This window comes from Bombus affinis, unplaced genomic scaffold (genome assembly GCF_024516045.1).
Source record: "Bombus affinis isolate iyBomAffi1 unplaced genomic scaffold, iyBomAffi1.2 ctg00000328.1, whole genome shotgun sequence".
NCBI lineage: Eukaryota > Metazoa > Arthropoda > Insecta > Hymenoptera > Apidae > Bombus > Bombus affinis.
In genome coordinates this window covers 90,001-100,000 of record NW_026109009.1, presented here as the reverse complement: position 1 = coordinate 100,000, position 10,000 = coordinate 90,001, and the positions used below count along the sequence as shown (strand labels likewise).

The 10,000-nt window shown below is 45.0% G+C and overlaps 2 non-coding genes across 2 annotated transcripts; both read left to right on the top strand.

The window, feature by feature from the left end:
- Nucleotides 1-5,338: 5,338 nt before the first annotated feature.
- Nucleotides 5,339-7,261, top strand: LOC126927926 (small subunit ribosomal RNA). Its single transcript, XR_007716073.1, has one exon. It is a non-coding gene; the product is annotated as a small subunit ribosomal RNA (ribosomal RNA).
- Nucleotides 7,262-9,347: 2,086 nt separating this feature from the next.
- LOC126927934 (5.8S ribosomal RNA) lies at nucleotides 9,348-9,502 on the top strand. Its single transcript, XR_007716077.1, has one exon. It is a non-coding gene; the product is annotated as a 5.8S ribosomal RNA (ribosomal RNA).
- Nucleotides 9,503-10,000: the final 498 nt, after the last annotated feature.

Below are 10,000 nucleotides of genomic sequence, written 5' to 3'. Positions count from 1 at the left end.
GAACGAGATCGAAGAACGAACGCGAAAGGGATTGGTTTTGGGTTGGTCCATATTTTTTTTCGAGCGAGCGGAGCGAGCGAGCAACGCGTAAGAGCGTATCGCGTCCCGACGTGGTACCGCGAGGACTTTGAAATAATCGCAATAACTCCTTAAAGTTCGAAATAACTCCTTAAAGTGCGTTACGAGGTGTGGAAATTTTTATTGAAATCGTTATAGTTCGACGTAATCTAGTCGAACGTAGCGGTTTCGTTTTGTTTTTTCTTTAAATTTTTTCCACCGGACCTAGCTGACTGGGACGTTGGAACTTTGAAATTTCTCTCGCCCCGGTACGAAAAGGCCGAACGTTCCTTTCGAAATAATTCCTCAAAAAGCGTTACGAGGTATGCAAATTTTTATAGAAACCGTTATTGTTCGACGTCGTCTAGCCGAACGTAACGGTTTCTTTTTATTTTTTTAAAAAATTTTTTTCCACCGGACCTAGCTGACTGGGACGTTGGAACTTTGAAATTTCTCTCGTCCCGGTACGAAAAGGCCGAACGTTCCTTTCGAAATAATTTCTCAAAAAGCGTTACGAGGTATGGAAATTTTTATAGAAACCGTTATTGTTCGACGTCGTCTAGCCAAACGTAACGGTTTCTTTTTATTTTTTTAAAAAATTTTTTTCCACCGGACCTAGCTGACTGGGACGTTGGAACTTTGAAATTTCTCTCGTCCAGGTACGAAAAGGCCGAACGTTCCTTTCGAAATAATTCCTCAAAAAGCGTTACGAGGTATGGAAATTTTTATAGAAATCGTTATTGTTCGACGCCGTCTAGCCGAACGTAACGGTTTCTTTTTATTTTTTTTTTAAATTTTTTCCACCGGACCTAGCTGACTGGGACGTTGGCACTTTGAATTGTTTCGCACTGCTCCAAAAGTGCCGAAAGTACCGAAAGTTCCTTTCGCATTAATTCCATAATAAGCGTTATAAGGTACGTATATTCTGGCATAAATCGATATATTCTAATTAAATACATCGGGATTAAGCGTTAATTTTGTTCTTGAAACGTTCTAAAAAGTTTCGAATTGCACATTGGGACATGGAAAAATTTCCGTATCGAACACGTTTTTTCGAGTTATCTCGCTTAAAAGTGTTACAAGGTAGGAATATTTTTGCATAAATGGACGTATCTCGACGTTTTACGTCGGGATTAAGCGTTTATTTGGTCGGTGGAACGTTTTCTAGAAACGGAACTATGCGACGGGACGTTGGGACTTTGAAGAAGTTCGGCCGGTGCGAAAAGACCGAAAAGGTTTTTTCGAGTTATCTCGCTTAAAAGTGTTACAAGGTAGGAATATATTTGCATAAATGGACGTATCTCGACGTTTTACGTCGGGATTAAGCGTTTATTTGGTCGCTGGAACGTTTTCTAGAAACGGAACTATGCGACGGGACGTTGGGACTTTGAAGAAGTTCGGCCGGTGCGAAAAGACCGAAAAGGTTTTTTCGAGTTATCTCGCTTAAAAGTGTTACAAGGTAGGAATATTTTTGCATAAATGGACGTATCTCGACGTTTTACGTCGGGATTAAGCGTTTATTTGGTCGGTGGAACGTTTTCTAGAAACGGAACTATGCGACGGGACGTTGGGACTTTGAAGAAGTTCGGCCGGTGCGAAAAGACCGAAAAGGTTTTTTCGAGTTATCTCGCTTAAAAGTGTTACAAGGTAGGAATATATTTGCATAAATGGACGTATCTCGACGTTTTACGTCGGGATTAAGCGTTTATTTGGTCGCTGGAACGTTTTCTAGAAACGGAACTATGCGACGGGACGTTGGGACTTTGAAGAAGTTCGGCCGGTGCGAAAAGACCGAAAAGGTTTTTTCGAGTTATCTCGCTTAAAAGTGTTACAAGGTAGGAATATATTTGCATAAATGGACGTATCTCGACGTTTTACGTCGGGATTAAGCGTTTATTTGGTCGCTGGAACGTTTTCTAGAAACGGAACTATGCGACGGGACGTTGGGACTTTGAAGAAGTTCGGCCGGTGCGAAAAGACCGAAAAGGTTTTTTCGAGTTATCTCGCTTAAAAGTGTTACAAGGTAGGAATATTTTTGCATAAATGGACGTATCTCGACGTTTTACGTCGGGATTAAGCGTTTATTTGGTCGGTGGAACGTTTTCTAGAAACGGAACTATGCGACGGGACGTTGGGACTTTGAAGAAGTTCGGCCGGTGCGAAAAGACCGAAAAGGTTTTTTCGAGTTATCTCGCTTAAAAGTGTTACAAGGTAGGAATATATTTGCATAAATGGACGTATCTCGACGTTTTACGTCGGGATTAAGCGTTTATTTGGTCGCTGGAACGTTTTCTAGAAACGGAACTATGCGACGGGACGTTGGGACTTTGAAGAAGTTCGGCCGGTGCGAAAAGACCGAAAAGGTTTTTTCGAGTTATCTCGCTTAAAAGTGTTACAAGGTAGGAATATATTTGCATAAATGGACGTATCTCGACGTTTTACGTCGGGATTAAGCGTTTATTTGGTCGCTGGAACGTTTTCTAGAAACGGAAATATGCGACGGGACGTTGGGACTTTGAAGAAGTTCGGCCGGTGCGAAAAGACCGAAAAGGTTTTTTCGAGTTATCTCGCTTAAAAGTGTTACAAGGTAGGAATATATTTGCATAAATGGACGTATCTCGACGTTTTACGTCGGGATTAAGCGTTTATTTGGTCGCTGGAACGTTTTCTAGAAACGGAAATATGCGACGGGACGTTGGGACTTTGAAGAAGTTCGGCCGGTGCGAAAAGACCGAAAAGGTTTTTTCGAGTTATCTCGCTTAAAAGTGTTACAAGGTAGGAATATTTTTGCATAAATCGACGTATCTCGACGTTTTACGTCGGGATTAAGCGTTTATGTCGTCCCCAAGACCTTCTACAAAGTTTCGATTTTTTCGTTGGGACTTTGAAAAATTTCCGTATCGAACACGTTTTTTCGAGTTATCTCGCTTAAAAGTGTTACAAGGTAGGAATATTTTTGCATAAATGGACGTATCTCGACGTTTTACGTCGGGATTAAGCGTTTATTTGGTCGGTGGAACGTTTTCTAGAAACGGAACTATGCGACGGGACGTTGGGACTTTGAAGAAGTTCGGCCGGTGCGAAAAGACCGAAAAGGTTTTTTCGAGTTATCTCGCTTAAAAGTGTTACAAGGTAGGAATATATTTGCATAAATGGACGTATCTCGACGTTTTACGTCGGGATTAAGCGTTTATTTGGTCGCTGGAACGTTTTCTAGAAACGGAACTATGCGACGGGACGTTGGGACTTTGAAGAAGTTCGGCCGGTGCGAAAAGACCGAAAAGGTTTTTTCGAGTTATCTCGCTTAAAAGTGTTACAAGGTAGGAATATATTTGCATAAATGGACGTATCTCGACGTTTTACGTCGGGATTAAGCGTTTATTTGGTCGCTGGAACGTTTTCTAGAAACGGAACTATGCGACGGGACGTTGGGACTTTGAAGAAGTTCGGCCGGTGCGAAAGGACCGAAAAGGTTTTTTCGAGTTATCTCGCTTAAAAGTGTTACAAGGTAGGAATATTTTTGCATAAATGGACGTATCTCGACGTTTTACGTCGGGATTAAGCGTTTATTTGGTCGCTGGAACGTTTTCTAGAAACGGAACTATGCGACGGGACGTTGGGACTTTGAAGAAGTTCGGCCGGTGCGAAAAGACCGAAAAGGTTTTTTCGAGTTATCTCGCTTAAAAGTGTTACAAGGTAGGAATATTTTTGCATAAATCGACGTATCTCGACGTTTTACGTCGGGATTAAGCGTTTATGTCGTCCCCAAGACCTTCTACAAAGTTTCGATTTTTTCGTTGGGACTTTGAAAAATTTCCGTATCGAACACGTTTTTTCGAGTTATCTCGCTTAAAAGTGTTACAAGGTAGGAATATTTTTGCACAAATGGACGTATCTCGACGTTTTACGTCGGGATTAAGCGTTTATTTGGTCGCTGGAACGTTTTCTAGAAACGGAACTATGCGACGGGACGTTGGGACTTTGAAGAAGTTCGGCCGGTGCGAAAAGTCCGAAATGGTTATTTCGAGTTATTTCGTTAAAAAGCGTTATAAGGTATAATTTTTTTGACAGGGATCGTTATATCTCTATTAAATACAATCGGATTAAACATTTTTGTCGAATTTTTTGAAAAATTAGCTTCCGTCGGACTGATACGACTGGGATATTTTTGCAATTTTTTCGTTAATTAATGTTACAAGGTATATATCTTTTTACATATTTCGTGTTATTTTAACGTGTTTTAATCGATTATAAAGTTATTTTTCGTCCATAGTCGATAAAACTGTATGTTTACTGATGCAATTTTTCGGTGAAAAAAAAAATTAATTTTTTGGTAAAAATGCATTTATAATATGTTAATAATGCTTGTGGTAAAATATTTCGATGGTTGGATATCGCCTTTATATAGTAGTTATTGAACGTGCGAGCGACTAAGTTCCAGCGTCCCTTCCGAACGGTACGTTGCTACGGAGGTTTTGCACCATAAGCGCGCGGCCGCTAGCCCGACCGGCGCCGGCCTTCCGGCCGGCCCCTTGGTATCTATAAGAGAAGCGTCGAGCCGGACGGTTCGGTCGGAACAGCGCTGGGCGCGTGGCTATTCTACGGCCTCGGTTGAGAATTCAGTCACCGCTCCTCGAGTCTTAGTGTATTTTACGCTATTTCTCGACTGTTCCTCCGTTCTCGTACTGGTTTTTTCTCTACACTGCTGCGCCGCGGGTCGAAGTCTAGGACGTAATGACCGTTAACGTGGCAAGCTTCCCCTTAGTCGGGAAGCTGGTGACCTGTGTGCACGTATTTGACAAAAGTTGGATGCGTGTGTGCTTGTACTTACGGAGTAGCCATTCTTGCAGAGACCATCGGTTGTAAGCTATTTGTAGCTGCACGATGGTCCTTTTGGCGTTCTGTAGAGTGCGTTATCTTCTGGTAACGCGTCTCTACAGAGGTGTTGAAGCTTATAAAAGAATATTCTTACGGTATGTCCAGCATGCGTATACGTGCTTTACCGCTAAGTTATATTCTACGAGAGAAGTTGGAGGAGAAAAGTTACAAACAGAAATAATTCTGTGAAGTATGAATCTTTGTATCGATATATGATGGTGAGAGAGGAGGAGAATTAAAGTGGCTGAGTGACGTTGTTACTGAACCATGGAACGTTGCTCTCTAAGTCATATTACATATATATATAAAATGAAAAGTCTCGTCGTACGGTGCTTACGTCCCACCTACGACACAGAGAGAACTTTTAAACGAAAATGCTGGTTTTTGGGAATATATTATAAGATCCCTGGTTGATCCTGCCAGTAGTCATATGCTTGTCTCAAAGATTAAGCCATGCATGTCTCAGTACATGCCGCATTAAGGTGAAACCGCGAATGGCTCATTAAATCAGTTATGGTTTCTTAGATCATACCTACATTTACTTGGATAACTGTGGTAATTCTAGAGCTAATACATGCAAACAGATTCCGACCAGAGATGGTAGGAATGCTTTTATTAGATCAAAACCAATCGGTGGCGGATGGCTCGTCTGTCCGTCCATCGTTTGTTTTGGTGACTCTGAATAACTTTGTGCTGATCGCATGGTCATCTAGCACCGGCGACGCATCTTTCAAATGTCTGCCTTATCAACTGTCGATGGTAGGTTCTGCGCCTACCATGGTTGTAACGGGTAACGGGGAATCAGGGTTCGATTCCGGAGAGGGAGCCTGAGAAACAGCTACCACATCCAAGGAAGGCAGCAGGCGCGCAAATTACCCACTCCCGGCACGGGGAGGTAGTGACGAAAAATAACGATACGGGACTCATCCGAGGCCCCGTAATCGGAATGAGTACACTTTAAATCCTTTAACGAGGACCAATTGGAGGGCAAGTCTGGTGCCAGCAGCCGCGGTAATTCCAGCTCCAATAGCGTATATTAAAGTTGTTGCGGTTAAAAAGCTCGTAGTTGAATCTGTGTGTCACAGTGTCGGTTCACCGCTCGCGGTGTTTAACTGGCATTATGTGGTACGTCCTATCGGTGGGCTTAGCTCCTCGCGGGCGGTCCAACTAATATCCCATCGCGGTGCTCTTCACTGAGTGTCGAGGTGGGCCGATACGTTTACTTTGAACAAATTAGAGTGCTTAAAGCAGGCTACCTTCGCCTGAATACTGTGTGCATGGAATAATGGAATAGGACCTCGGTTCTATTTTGTTGGTTTTCGGAGCCCCGAGGTAATGATTAATAGGGACAGATGGGGGCATTCGTATTGCGACGTTAGAGGTGAAATTCTTGGATCGTCGCAAGACGGACAGAAGCGAAAGCATTTGCCAAAAATGTTTTCATTAATCAAGAACGAAAGTTAGAGGTTCGAAGGCGATCAGATACCGCCCTAGTTCTAACCATAAACGATGCCAGCCAGCGATCCGCCGAAGTTCCTCCGATGACTCGGCGGGCAGCTTCCGGGAAACCAAAGCTTTTGGGTTCCGGGGGAAGTATGGTTGCAAAGCTGAAACTTAAAGGAATTGACGGAAGGGCACCACCAGGAGTGGAGCCTGCGGCTTAATTTGACTCAACACGGGAAACCTCACCAGGCCCGGACACCGGAAGGATTGACAGATTGATAGCTCTTTCTTGATTCGGTGGGTGGTGGTGCATGGCCGTTCTTAGTTGGTGGAGCGATTTGTCTGGTTAATTCCGATAACGAACGAGACTCTAGCCTGCTAAATAGACGTAACTTATGGTATCTCGAAGGCCCCCGGCTTCGGTCGGTGGGTTTTTACTACCAACGTACAAACAAATCTTCTTAGAGGAACAGGCGGCTTCTAGCCGCACGAGATTGAGCAATAACAGGTCTGTGATGCCCTTAGGTGTTCTGGGCCGCACGCGCGCTACACTGAAGGAATCAGCGTGTTTTCCCTGGCCGAAAGGCCCGGGTAACCCGCTGAACCTCCTTCGTGCTAGGGATTGGGGCTTGCAATTATTCCCCATGAACGAGGAATTCCCAGTAAGCGCGAGTCATAAGCTCGCGTTGATTACGTCCCTGCCCTTTGTACACACCGCCCGTCGCTACTACCGATTGAATGATTTAGTGAGGTCTTCGGACTGGTGCGCGGCCAATGTGATAAGCATTGCCGATGTTACCGGGAAGATGACCAAACTTGATCATTTAGAGGAAGTAAAAGTCGTAACAAGGTTTCCGTAGGTGAACCTGCGGAAGGATCATTAACGATATAACACAAAAACTTAAAGAATTTGACTTGAACACTTGAAAAATACGAAACTGTATAAGTCGGTAAGGAGCCGTACTCCTCCTATATCGACGAACCAAAGTATATACGACGTATCAACAAGCTATATACTTTAACAAAGAACAGTTAAATTCGCCCGGAGCGTGGCTTACTCCGTTGGCAAAATGATGAAAAGACATAAGGAGGAGACGACCCTCCAGCTACGAAACTATATGAAGAGAAGGTGGCACTCTCTCTCGATCATCGGGATGAAGGGATACATATATATATATATATATATATATACATACATAAACGAATTCGAGGCGCCTGCGTGAGGTCGTACACAGAAAGACCCGCCGTCTGCGAATATTATGATTTTATAATAAAACTATAAATGGGAACTTGAGCTTTCGAAAATTAAACTTTGACACGAATATCGAACGAAAAATTACGAATGGAAACCACCCGTAAAGAGAAATGAGATCGAGGCGCTTGCGTGAGGCCGTATACAGAAAGACCCGCCGCCACGATCTCGTATTTTTTTTTTGCGTCGTGGAGACCGTACAAACGAATAACAAAATCTCTAAAGTGCCTCGTGTCGGAGAGATCATGCTCGCCTATTCTCTTCTATGTTTCGTGGTCTGTGTTGCGTTTGCTCTCCTCCTAGCAACGGGACATCGAAGACTCCTCTTTGGGATCGAACGAAGCGACTAAAACGAGTCGACGAGAGCGAAAGTACGAGTAGCGAGTCGCGCATGTAGAAAGGATACCGACATATCTTCGAAGGTTCTCTTCGAAGATCCATGGATACCTTATGCGCGTCGACCTTTCGTCTCTTTCACCGCTCTCGGTCGTTCTCGAAACGTGCTTCCTACCCATAGGGCGTGTGTTCTTCGTATGTCGTTTTGTTCGAAATAACGAAACCACTTGTAACATACTCGTGGATCGGGTAACCTAGAACGAAAACGCATTGCGTGGATGTTGGCCCGCTATGATAATGATGATGATGACGATGACTATGATGACGATGCGTAGCAACGATTCGTAACTAGTCTAGCCGAAGTTGGTTCAGAGGGGACCGCAGGCTGTCTACCCTCGATGTCGTGAGTCGGACACCCGTGCCGTCGCTAGAGTTTTTTCAAAGCTCGGCTTCTGGATATTGGGAAGAAAGACCGCTCGAGGACGACGGCTGCGCGTGCGTCCCATCGAATTTTTTTTTTTTATACCACCTGAACGACTAAAGTTTCGTCTAGTTCGTCGCATATAACCCGTTCAGAGGGGACCGCAGGCTGTCTATCCTCGTTGTCGTGAGTCGGACACCCGTGCCGTCGCTGAAGTTTTTTCAAAGCTCGGCTTCTGGATATTGGGAAGAAAGACCGCGCGAGGTAGATGGATGCGAGTCCCATCGAATTTTTTTATTTTTTAAAAAAAACAATCACCTGAACGGAGATGTGTTCTCTTTCGTCGATTTTTCACGCTTTGAGTCGTCGCGATCGCCATCCGTTCGGAGGAGATCGCCGACTTCGAAGCCTCGATGTCGTGAGTCGGACACCCGTGCCGTCGCTAGAGTTTTTTCAAAGCTCGGCTTCTGGATATTGGGAGGAAAGACCGCTCGAGGCCGAGGGTCGCGCGAGTCCCATCGAATCTTTACATCACCCGAACGATGGAGGCGCACGCTCTTTTTCTTGAATAATTGGACGAGAGGAATGCATATCGTATTATATATACACACACACACATATATATATATATGGGCTAGCCACCGTGCGTATTTCTTCGCGAGATCGTGTGCTGCACAGAGGATTCAGAATCGGGTGTTATATCCCCGTCGTTTCCTGACGAACGGAGCTTCGATCTCGATGGTTGTTATATATCATAATGTACTTTTCGCCCGGCCGGCGGACGCGCGTATCTTCGCGCGTTCGTCGGATTTCATTTTCGAACGTTTTCGTGTCGTCGATCTTCCGGCGACTTCTGCGCGTCCGATTCCCGTTGGTCGGTCGTGTCGGATCTCGGCTTCGCTCGAACCGAGTATTAAGAGTACATGGAGTACAAGAGTTTTAAAAAATATATGAAAAGATTACCCTGAACGGTGGATCACTTGGCTCGTGGGTCGATGAAGAACGCAGCTAATTGCGCGTCAACGTGTGAACTGCAGGACACATGAACATCGACATTTCGAACGCACATTGCGGTCCACGGATACAATTCCTGGACCACGCCTGGCTGAGGGTTGCTCACGTAAACCTAAGACTGCTTGCGTTGCGTGTCGTTCCTCTCTATCTGTTTCTCTCTGTCCCTTGGTGCCTTCGACAACCCGCCGTCGTTCTTACGATACGTAGAACGTTTCAGAGTCGGAGGAAGCGCACGAAGAAGGATACGAACAAGAGCGGACGCGAGAGAACGTACGCGACGTACGAGCGATTGTTGGACGCTCGTCGGCGTTCGTCGCGGTCGTGTCGAGACCGTGCAATTCGTACGCATGCTCGATATATAAACTATCGTGTTCACGGGAGACACTACGAAACTCTACCTCTGTCTCTCTCTGTCCCTTGGTGCCTTCGACAACCCGCCGTCGTTCTTACGATACGTAGAACGTTTCAGAGTCGGAGGAAGCGCACGAAGAAGGATACGAATAAGAGCGGAGAGAACCGTCACGGACCTGCGTGAGTGCTAGCGGCGTCGTGAGTCGTCCTTTCGTACGACCGCCCGCTTATGCACCGCTTCGTGTCGG